The sequence below is a fragment of the Camelus bactrianus genome, chromosome 25 (assembly GCF_048773025.1).
Source record: "Camelus bactrianus isolate YW-2024 breed Bactrian camel chromosome 25, ASM4877302v1, whole genome shotgun sequence".
Lineage (NCBI taxonomy): Eukaryota > Metazoa > Chordata > Mammalia > Artiodactyla > Camelidae > Camelus > Camelus bactrianus.
The window spans coordinates 28,446,518-28,468,888 of record NC_133563.1 but is presented as its reverse complement, the minus strand read 5'-3'; the positions used below and the strand labels follow the sequence as shown (position 1 = coordinate 28,468,888).

Sequence of the window (22,371 nt, the reverse complement as noted above, 5' to 3'; positions counted from 1 at the left end):
TCCTGCTCAGAGAAAGCAGCGTCTGCACCGGCTTACTCCAAGACCACAGCTCACTGGGACCCTGCCCGCCCTGAGTCCACCCAGCCGTCTGGTCACCCCTGACAAAACTCTGTCCTGGGCCCACCGCTCCCACTGACACCCTTCAGAATCATCAGGCCCCCAGTCACCCCAGCTCTGGTCAAATCCTCTTGAACTAGGATGATGGTAACAGCCAAGCCCGTCGGAGCACACACTGCATGCTGGGCACTGTCCTGTGCTCCTTACGGAGGGCCTGACTTTGATGAATGTTCACAGAGACTCCTTGGGGCAAGGACTATGACTATCCCATTTCACAGGTGAGGAAACTGAGGTTCAGCGAGGTTAAATAACTTACCCCAGGCATGTACCCAAAGCCCATGCCCCTGGGAGAGGCACACCTCCCCTTCCCCTGCTCTGTGCACCAGACCCCTGGGTTTAAGTGTGACTCTAACGTTTACCAGCTCCTTGACCTCGGACAAGGCCCTCCATGTCTCTCTCTGAGGCTTCACTTCCTCCTCGACAACAGATCACAACAACACCTGCTCTGCCCCGTGGCTGCTTCAGCGCCGATGACTGAAAACATCCACAGCACACAGCAGATGCTAGGGATGGCAAGTGCTCAGTGGGCGCTTAGGGGAGAAGAGAGCAGGACAGACACAGGCAGGCAGGCAGGCAGGCAGGCACGCAGGCAGGCGGACTGACCCGGCCTCCCAAAAGAGGCAACGAATTAGCCTTCAGAAATGAGTAGCAGCCAAGAAGCACCTGAAGACGCCCACCGCTGGGGGAGCCAGCCCGCACAGAGATGTGCCGTTTCCGTCCTCCCCACGGGAAGAGAGGCCTAAAACGAAGAGAAAACTTAGGGGGACCTGGTTGGATTGGATCCAAGAGCATCCCGGTGCAGCAATGAAGACAAAGCAAAACAAAGCATAAAACTGTCCAATGTCGTCCGGCCCCATCTGACCGCAGGGCAACCAAAGTGGAGAACTCGTCAACGATGATCAATTCCACCCCAGCTCCACGCTCTCCGAGAAACTGCCGACGAGTAGCTGTCATGAGGGTGGCAGCTCCTCCAACCCCGCCGCACACACAGTCTCGGCCCCACCAGAGTGCTCCTCGCCAGGGACTGCCACCACAGGGTTGGTGGCTCTCTCCATGGGCCAGCGGGCAGCAGGGCTGAGACTCTTTCTATGCCCGGGACTTAGGAGTGCCCAGCACACAAGAGGCACTTAATGAATACCAGTGACATGGTGTTACACGAGGGGTCAATTCCCATCTATAACACAGGAATGACAATACCACCTCCAGGATCGTTGGAAGGGAAAAATAACCCAGGAAATTAAACTGCTAACTAGGGTCCTCAATGGGGCAAAATCTCCTTAACTCCTGACAACCTGTATGGTCGGTAAACAGAGAGAAAAATTAAATGTGCCGATAACTTAGCACAATACCGCACATGCACTGGGGGTAAATACACAAATATATACATGTGTGTGCATATGTGCATGTGGTATGTATGTCTATGTATGATGTACTTGCCAAGACAGAACTGTGTGTATGTGGTTGGCTTTAACTGACAGTGGGGGAAGGGACCTAAGATGCAGCTCGCAAAGCTGGACCTGGTACTCGTCAGGTAAACCGACCACATACAGCTCATCTGCACAGTTAACTGGAGTCCAGTGAAGGGCCCACAGAAGGCTGGGTGGGATTCAGCCACTTTAGTGGGAGTTGGATGAAGTCTGATGCTGGGAGAGGAGTGAACAGGGCTGACTGCCTTCAGGACTCACTTTGGAAGTCTTGCAGACAAGATGGAGAAGAAACTTGCACAAGTAAAGCTTTTAGCACGCCCTGCACTGTTCACGCCCACTGGAGAAAATCCATCTCAAACTGACCCTGCATCACTCCCTCACCCCTTCACTCACCTCTCAGCCAGGAGAGGGGCAGAGGGAAAGGAGGTAACGCCTAAATCGGATACTTGCTTCAGTGCACACCCGTCAAGGATGGGGGAGGAGCTGAAACATGGCCTGAAACGCAGTGGCCGTGAACTCTACCTGCACCCTGGGGGCGCCCCACACCTGGGGCTGGACCCCCACTTGCTGCAACCACTGGAATTTGGAGAGGCGGGCTGTGAGTGCATGCTATTCCCAGCAAGATGCAGCCCCTGCTCTCAGCGCCCCTTCCTGACTACAGCCCTCGACTGGCCACGGCCGAAGGCCAGGCCCTCCGTGGGGGTGTTCCCAGGGATCTGGAGAACATTCGACAGAGGAAGCCCCGGGATGTGGCAGGAGGAGGAAATGGGGCAAAGCGGCCCTGCCAAGTTTTCCAGAGGAAATGAGTAACCCGTTGTTAGGCAGTTACACATCGCCAAGCGAGGAAGTGGCATTGTCTGGGGACCAGCCGAGGGCCTTACATAACCGGCACCCCCTTGCATTCTGGCCGTGGCCGTATTTGGGGATTGGCAGCAGCATCTGATGAACACCTCTGCCCTGTGTAAACACTGGCTTTATTAGGGTGGCGGAGAGAGGTCTGGACCAGAGTCCCGCTTGGCTTGGTGCTAACAGTGAAGCTGACTCAGTCTCAGGAGCCCTCGTTCCGTCGGCTCACATCCGTGCAGCCGATGGGTGAGCCCGGGCTCAGGGGACAGGCCGCCAGTCTCCATCCCCACCACCTCCCAGCTGTGTGATCTGGACAAGTTGTTCAATTGCTCTGTGCCTCGGCCGCCCGAGCTACAAACCAGGGAAATCCTGGCACCCGAATCTCGGGGCTGCTGAGGGTGAACTGGAATCCTATGCACACAGTGCTCAGAACAATGCCTCGCACAAAATAAGCTTCAGTGACGTTCCGAGCCGGGTGCTGGGGAGACACATCATGCTGTCCCCACCTCTGAAGGTAGGTAACAAAATAAAACATAAAATGAAGGGTCTTAGGGTCTGGACGGGGTCTAGCGGCTGCACCTGGAGGAGCAGGGCGGTCACATCCCCTGGGGAGCCTTGGAAAAGAAAATGGACAAGGACCTCTCTGGAAGCATCCAACAGAGGAGGGAGGCATGGAAATAAATGCTAAGTTCTTGCTGGAGGCGTCAGAAGATGAAAGTTGAGTTTAAGAAAAATCTTAAAATTCATTACAACTTGACGGACGTGGTCATGCCCCAGGATGCTGTGACCGAGGCAGACAGAAGGTGCCCAAAGGGAGTCAGTTCTCCATGGAGTCTGTTAATCCATCCACTGCTCTGTGTGTATGACCACCGCGTCACTGCCTACTCACCACGGCCCCTTCAGGGAGACAATGTCACACACACACATGCATGAACACATGAGCATGAGCAAACACACGCACGCACACACACGCGCGCGCGCACACACACACACACCCTTTATTTAAAGATGAGGAGATGGAGGCACAGGGAGTTTAAGTTCCCAACAAAAGAACATTTACAGAATCCAAATTCAAACCCAGGTCTCTTTCTCTCTCCACGAACAGGATTTTTCCTCCTCCACTGATTGGTTACGTTATTATTATCACTATGATTTTGTCTAGAGTTCCTTTTTTATTGTGATATAGTTGACATATTATATTATTTCAGGTGTACAGCATATGCATACACTGTGAAATGATCACCACAAGCAGTCTAATTAATATCCACGGCACACATCATTAGTATTTTTAAACATAATCACAACCTTAGAGAAAAGCTGGGAGTACGGTGCAGATCCTTTTTCCCTACACCGTGCTGAGCAAGCAGCTGGCTGGCACCCCATCACCCCAGAACACTCCGGTGTGGACTTCCTAAAGCCAGGACATTCTCCACCACGTTCCACCAGCAAAACTCAAATGACACTGATACATAACCAACATCCGGTTCTCACACCCTGGAACCGTTCCCCTGTCCTTCCTTAACTCTCATGACCTTGACACTTCTGAAGATTACAGGGCGATTATTTTGAAGCCTGTCCCTCCGTTTGGGTTTGTCTGATGTTTTCTCATGATTAGATTCACATTATGCATCTTTATTAACTTCTTTTCTTCTTCTTTTTTTTTTTTTTTTTGCATAACTACAAAGCACAAGCTGGAGGAAAGATTTCCTGGATGAAAGTGAATCATCTAAGTCAACTGTCATTGTGATGACAACCTTCACCCCATCGTCTTTCACCAGTTGGGGGGAAATGGTGGAAGGTAGTCGATGGCTTGGGGGAGGGGATGGAACAATCACAGTTCAAGGAGGGACTATGGTTTCTACAGAGCCGAGGAGATGCTGGCATCATTCACTCACGCCAGCTTTGCTTACAAATAAAAAAAAAAAGAAAAGAAAAGAAAAGAAAAAAAAAGGGAAAAGAAAGAAAGAAAGAAAAAGAGAAACCTCAGAGTTCAGCTTAAAAAGACCTTTCATGAAGTGCCAGGCCTCTCCCCACTCCCGGCCCGCCTCTGTCGCAAAGTACAATACGTATGTTTATCTTGCTTCTAAGAAGGGGGATATTAAAATACTTGAGGATTTTCTCCTCCTAGCCCTGGCATGCTGGCTCCCGGCGGCTGCACGGCCACGTATAATGAAGTGCAAAAGCAACAGTCAATTACGGCTTTCGCAAACACAGGGACCTTTCCTGAGGTTGGAAGTCGCATCACTTGAAAGGCTGACTTTCTTCAAACTTCCAGGAACCGAGTGGCCCACAGCCCGTCCATTTAAAGGTCAAGCCAGCCCTGCTGTATTTGGAGGGCTGCCACCAACACAAGCTTATTCTCAGCCCCTCTCCGCAGCCACCGCAACGGGCCAGGCTGTGAGCAGCACTGTGTCCCCTTCAAAGGGAAGGGAGGACCGCCAGAGACGGAAGGAGGCAGGGCCAGAGATGGGGAAGTGACCGTCGCCTCCCCCTTGCCCACTGCACCCCTTTGCGGGGCAAGGGTGGGAGCCAGTGGTTCACAGAGAGAACTCGCCCACGGCTGACCCTTGAAATCAATGATTCCAATTTCCAGGGACATGACGGTCCTTTCTGTCCCTCTTTTAGCTCAGCTCTCTGGGCCCGAGCTCGGGAGGAGCAGATGGAGGGCAGCAGCAGGAGATGGCCCCCAGGCCCTCTTATAAGGTGACCAGCGGGACCACAGCCCAACTCACCCCCCAACCACATACCAAACCTTTTGAAAGAGTTTAACCCTTAGCTTGACATGAACTCACACAGCTCTGCATTCATTTAATTCCATGTGCTTGTTTGGTATCTGCTTACCAAATCTTCCAAGTAACTGCTGGCTGATACAGAGGTGACAGGTACGGAGAAATCACTGCTGACACAGCACCTACCATGTACATGGGGTCCTGTCGGTGGGTGGTAAGCACAGCTCGCCAGCCCAACGTCACCCAGCTAGCGAGGGATGGGGTCAGAATCCCAATGGCCACCCATCTGACTCCAGAACACCCTCTCCTGTTTCATCATAGCCTCCGCACACACCCCACGTTCAAGAAGTCTACGACGTAGTGAAGAGATAAGCCCTACAGATCTACACTATCTGGCAAGTCCTGCTATGCTGGGAGGTTTCGATCCCCCTGCTGGGCACCCGGGAAGGCTTCAGGGAGGAGGTGGCATTTGATCTTTGTCTAAAACGAGGCTCAGAGAAAAGGAAGAGCAGCCCAGGAAGAAAGTACAATATGAACAAAAGCAATGAGACCTGAAAAGGTCATGGAGGGACGGATAATACCTGGCTGCAGAGGCTAAAGCCCGGAGTTGGTAAGGAGTATGGGGGTCCTTTGGGACGTTTTCCCAGCCCCTGTGTGCAGAACACGGACTCTACCAGTCACCGTGCTGTGTCACCCATCCAAGTTATCCTGATCCTCGGAACAATGCCGAGAAGTCGCGATGACCAGGTCAGGGCGAGGCAGGGCCACACCGGACTCCAGGGTCACCGGAACCGAGGCTGGCGAGCCGCCTGGGTGCCTTCTCGAGCTTTTTCTTTCTACTGAGGTCATTGTGGACACAGGAAAGGACGCTCACGGAGAGCGAAGGGAGAGAGGGAAAGGAAAGAAACAGGGAGGAAGGGGAGGAAGGAGGGGAACCAGGCCAGGACTGTGATTCAGTGCAGAGCATTCTGAGGGTCCAATGAGCCTGAAGAGACTTTGAAACCAAAATCAGCAAAAGCAACCCTTCAGCGGGCCAAGTCAGGAAGCTCAGGCAGAGGATCTCCAGGACTAAACGTCATCGGAGGGGACCCTGGAAGGGACTTGTTCCGGGATAGTGTCTCAGGCTGCATACGGTCCCCAGAGACAGACCCTGAGACAGGAACTCCTGCCTGCGAGTCACCGGGAGTGTGGGAGAAAGGGAGCTGGGGACGCAGGACGGGCAGGGAGGGCTCAGCCTGGTCCCTCCGGGAGCTCTGGTACGTAAGGGGTACCACGGAGTTCACCCCGCTTTGAAGCAAGGGGGCTGGCCTTTTGTAAGCCTGAGTCAGCAGGGGCTGGGGGCGGGGGGTGGGGTGAGCAACTTCCCGGATGAGGCAGCGAATCCCCGGAGAAGGGGACGGACGGCACACCGTGAACTGGAGCAGCTGGGGAGGGGGTGAGTGTGCCGGTCCGGCAGAGGGGGCCCGGGCGGGGCACCAACAGCACCCACTGCAGTTAGTCACAGCAGAATGACTGGGAGATGACCGGGAATAATAATGGCTCCCTTTTTTTTTTTTAACATTTCCTGCAGAGTCTGGAGGCTAAGCCAGAGACCCAGCCTGGGCTGAATCAGCCTTTCAAGCAAGTGTGGAAACACCTGGGGTTCAAGAGACACCGAGGGTGAGAAGAGCCTCGGGACGAGGAGCCGGATGCAGACGGAGGGGGTCTGGAGGGGGTGAGAAGAGGGGCTGCTCTGGAGAATCATCTGTCTTCTCCACGCCTCCCTCCTAAAGAGGGTCAGCATGTGGCACCCAGTGAAACGGGCCGAGAACACAAACTTGTGTGTGAAATGTCCAGAACAGACAAATCCAGAGAGACGGAAAGTAGATTAGTGGTTTCCTAGGGTTGGGGTAATGGCAGGGGGTCAGTGCTAATGGACACAAGATTTCTTTCGGGGGTGATAAAAGCGTTCTAAAATGGATTGCAGTGATGGCTGCACAACTCCACAAATATACTGAAACCACTGAATTGTACACTTTAAATGGATGATTGGTAGGGTATGTGAATTGCATCTCAATATAGCTGTTACTAAAAAAAGAAAGAAAGAAAAAGTTTTGCTGTCGTATGAAGGAACGACATTAATAACATCACCAATGATGGGTTCCAGCCAACTGTCCAGGAATGGTAGCCAGGGGCTTCTCAAATACAGTGTGCTGGGTCTGAACAACTCCACGAACACACGGACTTGTGTCCCCGAACACACCCTCCCAAAAGAGAGGAGATACACCATCTGCAAACCTTTTTGCCAAAGGATTTGCAGAATAGCTGCTGCCCCTCTCCACCGTCACCCTCAAAAAACTCTGACCCTCGCAATCCAACGCCACAAAAGAGGGGCCACGCAGCAGCCGGCCAGAAACTCTTATTTTGTCTCCTGCCCCAAGCAATTCCTAAACAGTGGGAGTTAAATATTTATAAAGCAGTCACTGTTTGTTTAATGTTCAATCTGTACCGGTGAAGCCTGATGCAGGGAAATGCTGAAGTGACAGCTGATTATACAGCACAGGGGAGCACCACGCCCCCACCGGGCAGCCTGACAGTTACCAGGACTCTGGCCTCACCTCCCAGCCCGGCCCCCTCCTCCTATTCCTCCTCCTCCTCCACAAGCCCACAGGTTGGGAGGGGTCTCCCGGTGTTTAGCCTCCTCTTCCCCAGGCCCCGAGGAACAAGACAAAACAGCCCTTTCCCCCAAAGCCACAGGTCTCGCGGCTCTAAGTAGCTCCTGAGAAAGTGGGGTGTTGGGAGGTCGAGGTCTGGCTCCGCAGACCCCACCACACAGAAAGGGGTGGGGGGCTCCAAACCGGGGCAGAGCGAGAGGGCACTATTGTAGACAAGGGCGCTTTCTGAGGCCTCCCCAGGATCGCCCTCCTCACGCTTGTCTGACACCCAGGGCCAGGCAGCCCCCGTCCGCACCCCGGATGGTGAGGGCAAAGGCTGCCATCCCACTGCACAGGATGCCTGAGGGGCCCAACGCTCCCCGGAGACCCCTCTCATTAATAAGATGGTCCTTTAAGGCGTCACACAATGATGAGGGCGACCGCCGCCACCTGCTTCCAATTCCCAGTTCTGCTCGCACTTGACAGTGACCCCTGGCAATCCCAGTCCCTGTCCCAGCCGTCCTCAGGGCCTAATCAGCCCACGAGCACAAACGTGCTGGGGGAGGAAGTGAACTTTGTGGACTACAAAACGCTGCCCGAAACACACGTCAGGCGCTCTGAACGTTGCCAGTAACCTGCAGGGTGGGGAGGCAACCACTGGCTTCCCCAGCTCCCGGGCCCCCAGGACTCCTGCTGGGGCCTGGACACCTGTAACGGCCGCAAATACACAGAGGTCACACAGCCTATTACCCGGGGAACAGCTTCACTGGAATCTCCAAACTGCCTTCCCCATTCAGTCTAGGACTCCCCACCCATCCTGTTTTCACCAGGCCGGTCCAGAAGGACAAGGAGAGGGAGGGCCAACGTGCCACCCACCTCCCTCCAGGGAATGGTGCCAGGCCAGGGAGACCTGGGGAAACAGGGGTCCTCCCCTGCACGTGGAATCTCTGGTGAATGCAGTGCCGGGGGGAGAAGGGAGCTGAGAACGGCAGGGAGGGCAAGGAAGAGGGAACAGCAGGAGCAAAGATTCGGGGCCTGGAACTGCGTGGAGAAGAGGACCCAGAGAAAAGCCACTTGCAGTGAAGCCGCTTAAAATAAGGCCCAGCTATTCAGAGTAAGTAGGGTACATGTGTGTCATGGGGAGGGAGGGACTTTATCTCAAAAACACAAACTGTCACCACTGGCTTCTGCTTCCCAGCCCTACCTCTCATTTGGCTGTGACCTTGGGCCACTCCTGTCACTTGTCCTACAGCCTCTTTAGGGGACAACTTTATCTAGAAAAAGGAAACACAGAGTCATAAAGTAGTCTATATTCATAAATTACTACCTTATCATGTATAGATTATGTGTATGACAGACAATTGATAACAAATTCTAACCTTTGCCCATCTTATACTTAAATTTGAAGGCGTCATTTTAAACTATGCTCTGGGTGTTAGGTTCCAGAAAGAATGAATCTAAGTTCTCACAAAGTATCAATATCCTTTACTCCTCATCATTAAAAGCATTGTTTGCAAAAGATCTTTCAGGACTGCATTGACGTCCCCAAGACCTCTCTTAATATTCTGACTTTTCAGTCACTCACTCCTAACCTCCTAGAGGGTCACCATCAGTTCCTTCTCTTCCCCACAGTTAGCTGGTCCGACTCCGCCAGGGTCCTCCAGGCCTCCGGACAGCAGGACAAGTCCCTTCCTGCTTCACTTCCCTTTAGCACCTAGGGCTGTAGGAAGCACCTGATGTTTACCCTTTAGTTCCTTTTACAGTTGCTCCCCCCACCCCAAGAGGTCTCATGAGGGCAGGGACTTGCGTCCATTTCGTTGGCTACTCCCTGGCATATCAGGCACTGGGTCAGTGCCTGGCACACAGGGGGCTCTGGGCAAGTGCTCCGGATTCAAGCAGCCTGCCCGCAGCACTTCATCTGCATCGTGAAACCCTGCAGTCCGAGCAAGACCGCAATTTCTGGCATCTGGTCTGCCTTGGATAGAACAGGCCCTGTTATCCAACTCTCCCACTGTCACGTTGTTGAATGAGTGGCAGCCGTAAACAGGAGAGACACGTAGAGGTTTTACGCTGATTGGCCAACCTAAAGGCAGGGTCTTTCTTTGGCCCGTTGACCACAGATGCAAATGGTCTTCCTTGCAAGATACATACCCATGATTCTACAATTTCTGATTTCCATTTCTTCAAAGTAGTGCAAAAGTGAGTCATCTGCAAAACATATGGAATACAGCTTCCTTAGAGTTTTACAATTTTTTCTGCCTATTTTTTACAGCTGTTTTGCCTCTTACGTGATTTGGTGACAATTTTTTAGCAAATCACCATGATCCGTTCCTTCCAGAGCACTAAACTTAGTTTTCATGCTGCAGCTCAGTCCTCATCGGTTTATGTCGTATGCAGTTACCAACTCACTTCTGGCCAGCACATGAATCAAGAGGTGAGAAAAGCCTGGCGGATACATCAATATCAATAGCTAACATTTAACAGGGGTTTACCCGGTGCCAAGCAACACCGTTCTAACCCTTTATATGTATTAATTCATTTAATGCCATAATCACTCCAGAAGGTAGGTACTAGCATCAGTCTGATTTTACACAGAGAAGCATACAAGCACAGAGAGGTTATTTAACCTGCCCAAGGTCACACAGCTGATGGGGGCAGAACAAAGTTTTGAATCTGGAAAATTGGGCTTGTGAGTAGCCCACCAGCCCTGAGCCTTCAGGAAGCCTGGGACTTTGCTCGGTTTGCTGTGCAAAGGAAACAGGCAGCATCAACTCATTATCCAAGGAGGAAGCCAAAGGGAGGTCAGTGAAGAATTTCTGCTAGTCTTGCCCTGGACTGACAGATGTGTACCACAGCTGGCAACCAGTGAATGACTGATGATCATCGGATGTGGGTGGGCTGGACTTGAGTAGTGAGTTTGTGAGTGCAGATTTTCATGTTGTGATGACTTTTGTGTCCCTGTGCAATCTGTCTGCAGGAACATGGATGGCAAGGACCCCTCAGCTTCCATGGGGCTGGAACATGAACTGCTAGTAGGGGAGGGCAAGGATGAGGCTGGGTTCAGCGATAAGGGCAGATGTGTCAGGCCAAAGGATTTGGATGCAATACCATCTAGAGATGGTTCTTCACATGCAGGGACCGGCCAGAAAGTGCTCCCGGCCTGCGGAGGCTCGGAGCAGAAGGCCTGAGATTCAGAGACTCCCCAAACCGCTGGTGTGCACTGCAGTGCAGGAGGATGGGGAGAGAATCCTGAAAACAGGAGTCGCCGGCAAGGGTCATTCTCGCCTCTTCCTTTATACTTCAGCATTGGGCCGGTCCAGTTCCGGTGGCACTGCCCACCCCGGATGCAAGGCAAGACACGAGCTGGGCTTTGATAGCAGAGATGAAAGGCAGGGCTGCAGTGCGCATGAGGGCCGAACAAATGTCAGCTGCTTTCATCAGGAAAACCCCAAATTACCCACTCTCACACACAGGCTTTCATCTCCTCCCGGGCAAGCAGAGGCTGCTTATTAGAAAAGCTGCCTTGTCCGCAATCTCCCTTGCGGGAGATGGGGTTGACGGGCAGAAGCCAGCGTGACCCTCAGCATCACTGCATCCCTCAGGACCGCTCCAAGGAGCGGCTGGGCCGTCGGAAACACAGGCTCCACTCTGCCCTTCGCCACAGGACGCTGACTAAGCGGACAGAGAGGAGGTCTGTCCAGGCCAGCCGCCACCACTGCATGGGGAGGGCGATGCCAACAGACGGCTGCGCCCGGAGCCGGCTGCAGGAGCACCGAGCCGGCCAAGCCGCCGCGCCTCCCACACACACAGCCTGCGGCCCCAGGAAGCGGAGGTTTGGGACCACAAACATCAGTGCACAGGAGGGCTGAGCGGCCCTTCTTTCTGCTTTCTTTCTTTCTGTCTCCTCCAGCAAAGCCGGCAATTGGGAACTCCACATTACAGATGCCTGTGGCCCAAAGGGGCCAATTGAGGTCATCGTCGACTCGGTTCCCCTACATCAAGACAAGCCTGTCCTGAAGCTGTCACAGGAGGCCACAATCCTCAGTGAAGGGTCTTAAGGAGAGGCTGCTGGCCTCCTCGGCTGCTACCAGAACAGCCTGCACCTTCCCGGACCACAGCACTCATTACATCTGACTGTCCTCTTTTATTCAGAGATCTCTGTCCCACTTGTGGCTGTGAGTGCTTAAGGCCAGGGACTCCAATTAACCCTCTCTGTATCTTCAGGGTGTAGCATAATGCCGGGTCCAGAGGGGCTGCTTAGTGACAGTGCACGGGTGGGTGGGTCAGCAGATAGATGGACGGAGGGTCGGTGGACGGAGGTCCAGGAAGAAAAGGGGAAGAGAGACAGAAGATGGTTGCCATTAGGGGCTATCAAATGCACCCACTATAGAGAGCCAGTATCATGAATTTGGGAGCCAAAAGGGACATGAGAGTTCCTCCAAGTCTCACCCCAATCCTCACTTTGCAAATGTGAAAACTAAGATTCCAACACGAGAGGCCTTGCCCAGGTCGTGTGATAGAGGGTAAGTGAATCCACAGTAACACCCAGGGCCTTTGGCAGCCTCAAAGGGCAAGAATGAAGGGCAACCCATCCCGCTGTCACAGCCAGGATGACACTCACGCCCCCAACTTGCTTGTGGAGAGGCCCACCACTGACTCCGACACATCGAGCTTCAGCTCCGTGCTCCTAAAAGTGTGATGGAATCAGGCGAGAAGAAATGCAGGTCTCCGGCCGTTGCAAGCAAGCTTAAGGCGACAGCCTGACAATTTCCACCAGGAAAGCCAGTCCTGCTGCTGCCCAAGATCACACACCTCTTCAGGGCGAGCAAGGACTAAAGCTGAGCATTTCCATCTTCCTCCATCCTGTCTCCCTGCAGTAATTCCTGCTACGAAAGAAAAGGCAGCCAAAAACCCAGGGACCAGAACGAAATCACCCATCTCCAGCATGGTTGTGAATAAATACAAACACACCCCAGAGACACTGCGGCTTTGGTTCCAGGCCAGGGCAGTAAGCTGGTATTGCAATAAAACAAATTGCACCAATACGTTTTGGTTTCCCAGTGCATCTAAAAGTTATGTTTACACCACACTGTAGTCTATTGAGCATGCAACTGCATTACATATCAAAAAAAAAAATGTACATACCCTAACAAAACAAAGCAAAAAATCTACCATAGTAACCACCAAAGATCACTGATCACAGGTCATCATAACAAATGTAGTGACAAAGTTTGAAATTTTGCAAGAATTACCAAAATGTGACACAGAGACATGAAGGGAGCAAACACTGTTGGAAAAATGGTGCCAACAGATTGGCTTGACCCAGGGTTGCCACAAACCTTCAATTTGTAAAAGATGCAGTATCTGTAAAGCATAATAAAATGATGTATGTCTGTCCAGACAAATCAACCCACAACTATTTCCTGATGACCCACTGTGCGTTCTGTCCTGGGCTGAGCAAATACAAATGACAATTGTAAGTCTAACTCCTGGACCAAGGCCACAGTGAAGTCCCTGAGTATTCACTGACTTGTTCATGCAACCAATCATTGCTAAGCACTAGTCACACACTCCCGTGCTAGAGTTTGGAGTTTGAGTCTGTTCTCCACTGAAAATACAAGTTGCCCGAACTTGACTCAAGGCGTGATTGATCATCCCCATCATTTGTGTCCATACGGTGTTTTTTTCCATTCTCAGAGCACTTGCCCTGCACGGATGCATTCAGTCCTCCCGAAGACCTGGGAAAAATGTGAGGCAGGTGTTTAGGGAAACTGAGGGACTGAGAGTTTAAGAGACACAACCGTGATCACACTATAGAATGGTGACTCAAACCGTGGCCTTCTGTCTTCTTTTAGTCACAGATGTGAGGTTCTGCCTCCCTGGGAGGGATGTGAGGAGCCTGTACTAGCAAAAGATCCCTGTGCGTGGGTGGCCAGAGCCAGCTGGACCTCAAAGGACCTGGATACATGGAAAGCAAAGGGCAGGAGTCTCACAAATGGATGGAGGGCTGAGCTCCTCGGGGTCCACACGTGCATCCACAGGGCTCAGCACAGTTCCTGACATGAGCCAAGAATCTAAAACAAAACAACATGAAACAAAAGGCTCTGGGTGGCCGAGAAGGAGCAGAGAAAAGTGGTCAAAGGCAGGTCAGGGTCAGACAAGCCCTAGGGCCACATCTGTCTGGGCCACTATAGCTGAGTGCCCCAGCGGAGCCCCTGCCTTCTCATCTGTGAAACGGGAATAACAGAGCCTTCTCTACAGAATCCAGTGGGACCCAGTGTCAGACACAGCGTCTGGCTTGAAATGGAAATGCCCCTCCAGTGCCCCTCGCTTCCCCTTTTTTCCTAAGGGGACCTGCTACACCACCACGTTTGTTTGAACTGAGCTGAAATTCATATAAAATTAATCATTTAAAAGGATACAATTCAGTGGTGTTCACGTGCAGTCATCACCTCTGGTTCCAAAACATATTCACCCCCACAAAACAAAACCTCATCCCCACTACACAGTTATGCCCCATTGCCTCCCGCTCCCAGCAACCACCCTTTTGCATTCCATCTTTGTGAATTTACGTCTTCTGGGTATTTCATAGAAATGGAGTCATACAGTATGGGACCCTTTATGTCTGGCTTCTTGTACCTAGCATACTGTCTTCGAGGTTCATCCGAATAATGTTCCACGTGTGCCTGTATGTGTGTGCATATACGTAGATAATGGGATATACTCCACTATATTCCATTTTATATATATCCCATTGTGTGTATGTATATATCTATACACACATGTGTGCATATATATGTCTCTATACACATATATACGTATCTACATACACACACACCCCACATTGTGTTTATCCATTTATTTCATCCATTGATGGACACTTGTGTTGTTTCCACCTTCTGTTATGGACACTGCTGCTATAAACATTCGTGTACAAGTTTTTGCAGGGGCATATGTTTTCAACCCTCCTGAGTATATACCTAAGAGTGCAATTGCTAGGCCACATGATAATTCTATATTTCACTTGTCTCCCACAATGGCCGCACAATTTTACACTTCAACCAGTGATGCATGAGGGTTCCGGTCTCTCCACAACCTCACCAGCACTTGCCAGTGGCTGCTGCTGATTAAAGCCATCCCAGCAGGTATTAAGAAAGGCCATCTCGGGGTGCTGATCTGCATTTCCATTTCCATCTCTCACATGCTTGCTGGCCATCTGCACAGCCTCTCTGGAGAAATGTCTATTCGAATCTTTTGCTCGTTTTTAAATCGGGTTGTTAGTCTTTCTGTGGTTGAGTCCTCTGCTGGCTTTGAACAGAGGTGTGGAAAATACTACGCTGCCTCAAGACTAGCGATCTGGTGGTGACAGGCACCACAGACAGGCAGGGGCCGGGAGGACGTGGCTGCTGGGGGCTCGGGGGAAGGTCCGGGGGGAGCACAGACATGGTTAAAACAATCTGGGAAGCGGGCCCAGGAGGAAGGTCAGAGGAGGACACGGGAGGGAAGACTGGGTGACCGAACCCTTACTGGGGCTTGCTCTTCTTGGAGCAGCTGAGGAGGTGATTTCAAGGAATCAGTGGCCAGCTGGTTCCCATTTCCGTGGCGCAGAGAGAGAGAGAGAGAGAAGGATGTGCGCAGCGGGGGAGGGGGGAGGCAGAGCAGGAGGAAGTGCTTCCATGCGGGCGGGAGAGCTTTACGAGGCCCCAAACCTGGCAGAATCTGCCAACACCCTGCAAGGGCACAGAGCACAGACCACGCATGGGGCAGATGGGACCCACCCAAGCAGCAGTACCCTGACGGGGTCTCTCAGGCCACCACGCTCCATGGAAACACCTTCACCAAAGAGGTGGAATTGGCCACAGTCACATGTGACCTGGCATTCATCGTGACACTCCATGGCCTCCCAGCACCAAAGGGCACACGCCCGGGCCAAGCTCCATGGACCACGTTTTCCGCTCATCCTATGTGCAGAGGGAATCCTGGCTTGCATGTGAGGTGCTGGGGAGCAGAGGTGCAGAGGACCCTGTGCTTGACCTGAGATCTTCACAGCTGAGGAGACCACCCCCTCCAAACCAGCTGGACGAGGTGACTGAGCTGAGCCTCCAAGCTGGCAAGAAAGAGGAAAGGATGTAAGAGGGACCCTATACTTGGAGTCTGTGGACCTGAGTTCAATCGTAATGCCACCATTTATAAAGTGTTGAATTCCGGCAAATTCCTTAATTGCTCAGAGCCATTCATTCCTCATCTCCCACCACAGGGATAACCCAGCTTCTCCACTCGGGTGGCTGTGGAATGACAAGGAGTAACAGTCAACTCCAGAGGGCGGGATGCCCTTTCTGAGGGTAGTGCTGTAACCCAGCGGAGCGTTACCTGCATGAGCTCTGCAGCCTCTCCCTGGGTTCAGATCCCCACTCGGCCTCTTACATGCAGAGGGATCTTTGGCAGACAGATGACTTAACTCCCCTGTGCCTCAGTTTCTTCATCTGTAAAATGGGATGGAGATAACAGTACCTAACTTGTTGAGTAGTCGTGTGCATTTCACGAATTGCCATGAAGAAACTGCTTTGAAGATGCCTGGGAACTGCTCAAAAAATTAGCTATTATGTGACTATATAACCCTCAGTAAAACTAACCGCCCTTCTTTCTAAACTATCTACGTGATTAGTATAGATTTCTGCAGGGAGCTAGGTCCCAGCTCCAAAGGCTCAGAAACTACAGTCACAGAATTTTAAAACAGGCGGGATCTAAGGAGATGGACTGTCTGTCAAGGCAGTGAAGAGACGTCCAAAGGCCCAAGGCTCACCCCGCTGGGGGCCCAAATCCAAGTCCGCTCCAAAGGCGGGAGCACCCCTGCCCCTCCCGCACCCACCCACATCCCGCACGGAGCCACACCCATTCTTTATCCATCCTGAAACCGCACCGCCCAGGGGCCTGCTGTGAGGTTCAGTTAAACTGTTCAGGGAGAGGAAAGCCTCGCTTTCTGCCTTCGCCTGAGATAAGAGGCATCTGAGACCCGAAAGGAGCCCAGATGTCCCCGCAGCCCTGACTCCAGGCACAATGGAGACAATCAGCGTCCCGGAGCAGGCAGGCGTGCTGACATGCCCACAGATGCAGCCGGTGCTAAGCTCTGGCTCTAAGGCTATGCCTTCGGGCAACTTCCTTAACCTCCCAGGGCTTCAGTCTCCTCATCTGTAAATCGGTGGATACAGGGGGGCTGTGGCAGTGATGGAGAAATAAGGAGCCCCAAGCAGCACGTGGCTGGCAGGAGTCCCCCGGGGGCTCCAGCCCTGCACTTCGCAGCAGCTGCTGCGGTCACGTTCACAGGTCCCAGCCCGGGGCTGGCAGTGAGGGGCCTCTGCCAGGCCAGGAGGCTAAGCGCTGGGAGCCAGGAGCAGGGCCATTCCGCTCTGTCCTGTGGGTCAGAGGAGCCAGGCTCCAAGCTCTCCGGGCAGAAGGCAGCGTTCCTGGGGAAGGGGCTCCCAGCACAGACATGCCTGGATCTACACAACTGACACAGGCCCCCTGAGAAAGCAATGTCCAGAACAAAGGACCGCCGCTGTCAACAAGAGGGAGAAGTTACCGAGAGAAGCCGGGCAGAGGTGGAAACCAACGTGGGAGGCCAGGCGGCCTGGGAGTCCCGCGTGGTGCAGAGTAGCTGGAGGAGCAGATGGGTATCCACAGGCTGAGCTTGCCCCAGAGTCTCGGAGCACAGGCCCTGGGGCTGACAACCTGCGCGATGCTGAAGTAAAGCCCACATCCCCATCTCTTCCAGAATCCTCAACTGTGGGGTCTTTGTCAGAGCTTCTGCAGGAAGCCTGACCCACCAAATGCTAGCACAGGAATGCCTTACGATATCCATTGCCCTCCGCCATTCTCACACACACACACACACACACACACACACACACAGTCTCTCCCTTCTCCTGGCAGGCTTGTACAGTGGTTAACAGCACAGGCTCTGGAATCAGACTGCTGGGGCTGGAATACCAATGCAGCCACTTTTAGCTGTGTGACCTCAGATACTGTACTTGACCTCTCTGATTCTCCATTTTTCTCATCTGTAAAATGGGGTTAATCATAGTGCTGCAATGCTGGGTGACTGCAGGAATTAAATCATAGAAAAGACGATGCCTGATTCGCATTGCCCAAGACTAGATGAGTGTCAGCTCTGATTAGTTACTAATGTAATTGCTACCATCAGGAAGTCATTTAATTTCACTGATCTGACTGGTACGCTGATCTTCATGGGGTGTGAATCGGACAGAGATTTACCAGCAACAGAGAACATTTAAGAAAGAGGGAGGACTTAACCTTCTTCTTTGGCCTCCTATAAGCATGACTATTTCTGGTCAGGATTTCACACCTACCCCACAAAACAGAGGTCCCTACCCCTAGTTTGCAGATGAGGACACCAAAGCTCAGAGAGGCCCAGGCCACAGAGCTGGTTCCAAAGCTAGGAAATATGTCAAGGGAAAGAAAAACAAACCTGAAAAGCATCAGCCCCTCCTGCATGTTTTCATCGCTGCACACCTTCACCCGCACCAGCTCCTGGCCCCCATCACCCCAATCCTTCTCCCCTCATAGACCCCCCTTCACAGTCGGGGGACACAAGTCTGAGATGGGCCCCACATAAGCACTCCAGTAACTGCTCCTCCGGCCCGAATGCAGCAGGCTGACTTCTAGGCAGGGACGAGGATGGACACGACGTGCAGGGCCCTTGGGACTGACCCCCCTCCACATGCATAGCCTCCGCACCCCCATCCCCATTAGAAAAACCACCCCCCATTCTTGTGCTGCAGGCACCCAGTGAATCCAGGCCGCAGTGACCACCTTGGCCCCCACAAGTCTCATGTACCAACAATCCTAGAAGAAAAAGAACACAGAGGGGCCGCTTCCATCTGGTTCCAAAATCCTTTAGCTGAACGACTCCCCCACCACCCTCATTCCAGGTGGTCGGTCACAACCTTCCAGTGGGGAGACCCCACGTCCCTGAAGGGGCTGCCCGGTGCCTGGCTTTCCAACCTGCAGGCTTCCCCATTCCCGGGGCCCCACCCCACCCCTGCAAGCCCCCCATGCCCCCTAAGGAGAGCACTGACCCCCAGCAGAGCCCCAGTGGTTCTGAAAGGTCCATCCCACCCACTGAGCTCACATATGAAAAACAGTTGTCCAGGGAGCTCCCTCCGCGCACTGAACATCGTGCACATCGAGGAACACCAAAGACTGCTGGCAATCACCAAAAACCAGGAAGCACAAGGACGGATTCTTCCTCAGAGCCTTCAGAGGGGGCCTGGTTCTGCCAGGAACTTGACTTCAGACTCTAGCCTTCAGAACCATGAGAATTAATTTCTGTTTTTTAAGCCACAAACACAAATAAACACAAACAAACAAAAACAACAACACTGAGTATGTACCAGCTCAGAAAGTATCCCCTTGGGGGGTGGGGGACGCAAGGCAGGGAACTAGTTTGCTCCCATTGTGCAGCTGGGGAAACTGAGGCTCAGAGAAGAACCTGATCTAGGGTCACACGCTCCTAAGTAACGAGGCCACAACGCAAACGCAGGCTCCTCACTCTGAGACACATCACTTCAAACACCTTTAACACTGTCTTCCTGCTGCTTCATCTGATGTAAGGAGGGGGAGATGAGTCTTTCCCTGAGAACACAGCAGACACCCACTTACAACCACTGATCATCTGACTGGCAAACGGCAGCCAGTCAGCAAGGGGGAACGTGGCCGGCGGGTCCCATCCCCTTTAATTTTGAAAAGCCTCCGCTGTGCCTCTGGAGAGTTCCACATTCATCAGCAAACGTGCACTGGCCCCAAGTTAAGGGCTCTGAACACCAGGGGAGCCAGAACCTGGTCCTCCCACCAGAAACGCTCCTGGCTCCTGGGAGAGACAGACCCACGGGGCAGAAGCACATCAGACAAAAGAGCAAAGGGCCTCGGAGCACCGAGGGCAGAGCAACCAGCTCGGCAGGGGAAGCCGGGACACCATGCAGACCTCAAAGCCAAGACGGGATGAGGGCAGGACGGGGAAAGCCGCCCAGCAGGTGTGCCATCTCCCTTCACCACCAGTGATGGTGGCGCGCTTCACCCCTCATGACAGTGGCCCTTGTGACAGTGGTGGCTCTTCCACCCACACTCTGAGGAGCTGCTCCTCGGACCCTAAAGCAAGCTTGGAAGCCAGCAGTCCTGGGAGACCCAGTCTCAACCACCGGACTCTGGGAACTTTTAACCAGAAGTCCCACCTCGGATTAAGAGCTGAGCCTGGAACCCCGAAGGACGGATGAAGCCAAGTAACGAGGACCAATTCTCCAAACCGCTGACCTTCCTGAAAACACAAAGCCCAGGTGCCCCGAAAACAGCTGTGCGTGGAAGGCTGGCAGCGTGGCTGGGTTTCCTGGAGTCGCAGCCCACGTCGCCTCGATGGATTACCCAGAAACAGAAAGCAAAGAGGCAAATGCCAAAAAGATGAGGCAGCCCCAGAAAGAAGCCCGAGAAAGGCACAGAGGATGCACAGGCGCCGGATAAGTGAAATGGCATTTCCTTCTTAGTCACTGGAGGGCACGGGCCCAAATCCAGGCGAGGGAGGCCAATGCAGCCATGAGTATCGGCTTCTTGTTCCTGGGAGAGAAACTGAATCGGAAGCTGGCACAGAATGTGCCTTCCTCTTCCCCAGCCCCCTCCCTCCCCTTCCCCTGCCCCTCGCCCCCTCCCCACTGCCTCCATAAATTCTTGGCTTGGGAAATCTGAAATCTGTAATCCCTAGGGCGGTAACTGAGAACACAAAAGTCCTTCAACACAGCAAGGACCCGTGGAAAACAATCCAAAGATTTCACATTATTTTTTTGCAGCCCAGGCTTCCTGACCCGAATCTGGGCATTTGAGTCGCCATGTCACCAACCAGGAGTCTGTCCGCTCCATGAGCTGAATGGTCTGCAGCGTGGGTTCTTCCCCTTCCCACCCGCCCTGCCTGCCCCGCCCCCCTCCCCGGTGGTCACCCAGCCAGCGAGCACCCAGCAAGCCTGCAGAGCCGGGCTGTCGCTTCCAGTCATCCCCGAGCGCCAGCCAGCGGGTCACGACTTCCAGAGGCACTGCAGGGGAACTGGGGACTGGAAACATAGCAGGCGAGTGTCACTTCCATCAGCCCCCCCACAGGGCCCCCACTGCCCATCTGGGACCAGAGTCCCAGCACCTCCCGCAATGCATTCGGACATTTCTGGGGCGGGGCGCAGGCGGCCTGGGGCGCGTGGTCAGGAGTCCCAGGGAGGCCTGGAACCGCAGCCTCGGCCGTCCTGGCTGGGTGTCTGAACCCATCTGAGCCTTCACCTTCACACCTGTAACCTTAGAATCATAGCATTTACACCTCTGGGGGTGGCTGGGAGGATTATTTCAATCTTGGCATACAGGAGGCCCTCAATAAAGGTTCAAAAACACAAGCACTGTGTCATCAAGGCCTACACATCAACGCCCGCTAGGCCGCCTAAGCCAAGACCTCGACACCTGACAGAATGTTGGGGAACAAGACTCAAACCTATGCCACAGAAGCATCAGGAAAGCGCTGGCTTCTCCAGACAGCAAAACAGAGTCCCCCACCTCGTGCCCGTCCCACCCCAACACCTGAGAGCAACGTGACCCAGCCTAGGGTACAGGGCATCGCAAGTCCCCTGCTTCCAAGGGGTTCACAGGCTCCCAGAGAGACACTCAGTAGACAGACTGTTGCAACAGGACGGTGCTGTGGCAACCTCTGGCAGGGCTGACAGTGTGCATTCCCCGTACCCTGAGCCCCTGGGGACCCACAAGTGCACCTGGAGATGTGTGCAGGGAAGCTCACCCTGGCACTGCCTGCAGCCGCAAAAACCCGCAAATAACCCAAAGTCCACCACGAGGTGCGTGAAGGAGCAGACACAGCAGAAGCACCACCCAAACATAACTCCGGGTGAAAAGACATCATGCTCCTTCCATGAGGTTTTTAAATACACAAAGGGTACCTCAAGTGGCCTCCAAGTAGATGTGTAACAGAAGTATAAGAAGGTGATCTATTACAGCCCAAATTCAGGAAAGTGAATCTTCTGTGAAGGGAAAAAAGTGGAAGGGGAGAAACGGCCCCACTAACTTCCACTTTATTTTTTATTTCTTCACAAGCAATGATCCAAAGCAAACACGCCACATCATTTAACACTTGTTAATCCCAGCAGGTGGGAATAGGGTCGTTGTTAGATGACCTTTTGTGGCTTCTTGTTTTGTGTTTCAGATCTGGACGATTCATTTCATGCAAAGAAACCCTCAAACTCAGCAGATTCTAAGGTCCAGCAAGTCAGTGAGAAGGACGGGGTAAAGCAGAGAGCTGGGGGCACCCGTAGGGAGGTGGGGCTGACTGGCCTTAACCCTGACGAATGTGCTGGACCCAGTCACCTCTGCCCACTCCACACTCTCTCCCCGAGGAATCAGGCTCAGCCCTGACGTCTGGCCAGACACAGCCACGCTGCCAGGTTCTCAGGCACTTTCCCAGAGGTGACTCATTTGGTCCTCTTAACAAGCATGTGAGGGGAACCAGGCAAAGACCGCCCTGCCCTCCTCATCAAAAGAGGAGGGGCTGGAGCCTCAGAAAAGTCCCAA

The 22,371-nt window shown here is 53.1% G+C and overlaps 1 long non-coding RNA gene across 1 annotated transcript; it reads left to right on the top strand.

Annotated features, from left to right (window-relative positions):
• The first annotated feature begins 5,928 nt into the window (after positions 1 to 5,928).
• LOC123613558 (uncharacterized) lies at positions 5,929 to 15,879 on the top strand. The gene is made up of 3 exons (XR_006720924.2): positions 5,929 to 6,375; positions 6,690 to 8,866; positions 10,730 to 15,879. It is a non-coding gene; the product is annotated as an uncharacterized LOC123613558 (long non-coding RNA).
• Positions 15,880 to 22,371: the final 6,492 nt, after the last annotated feature.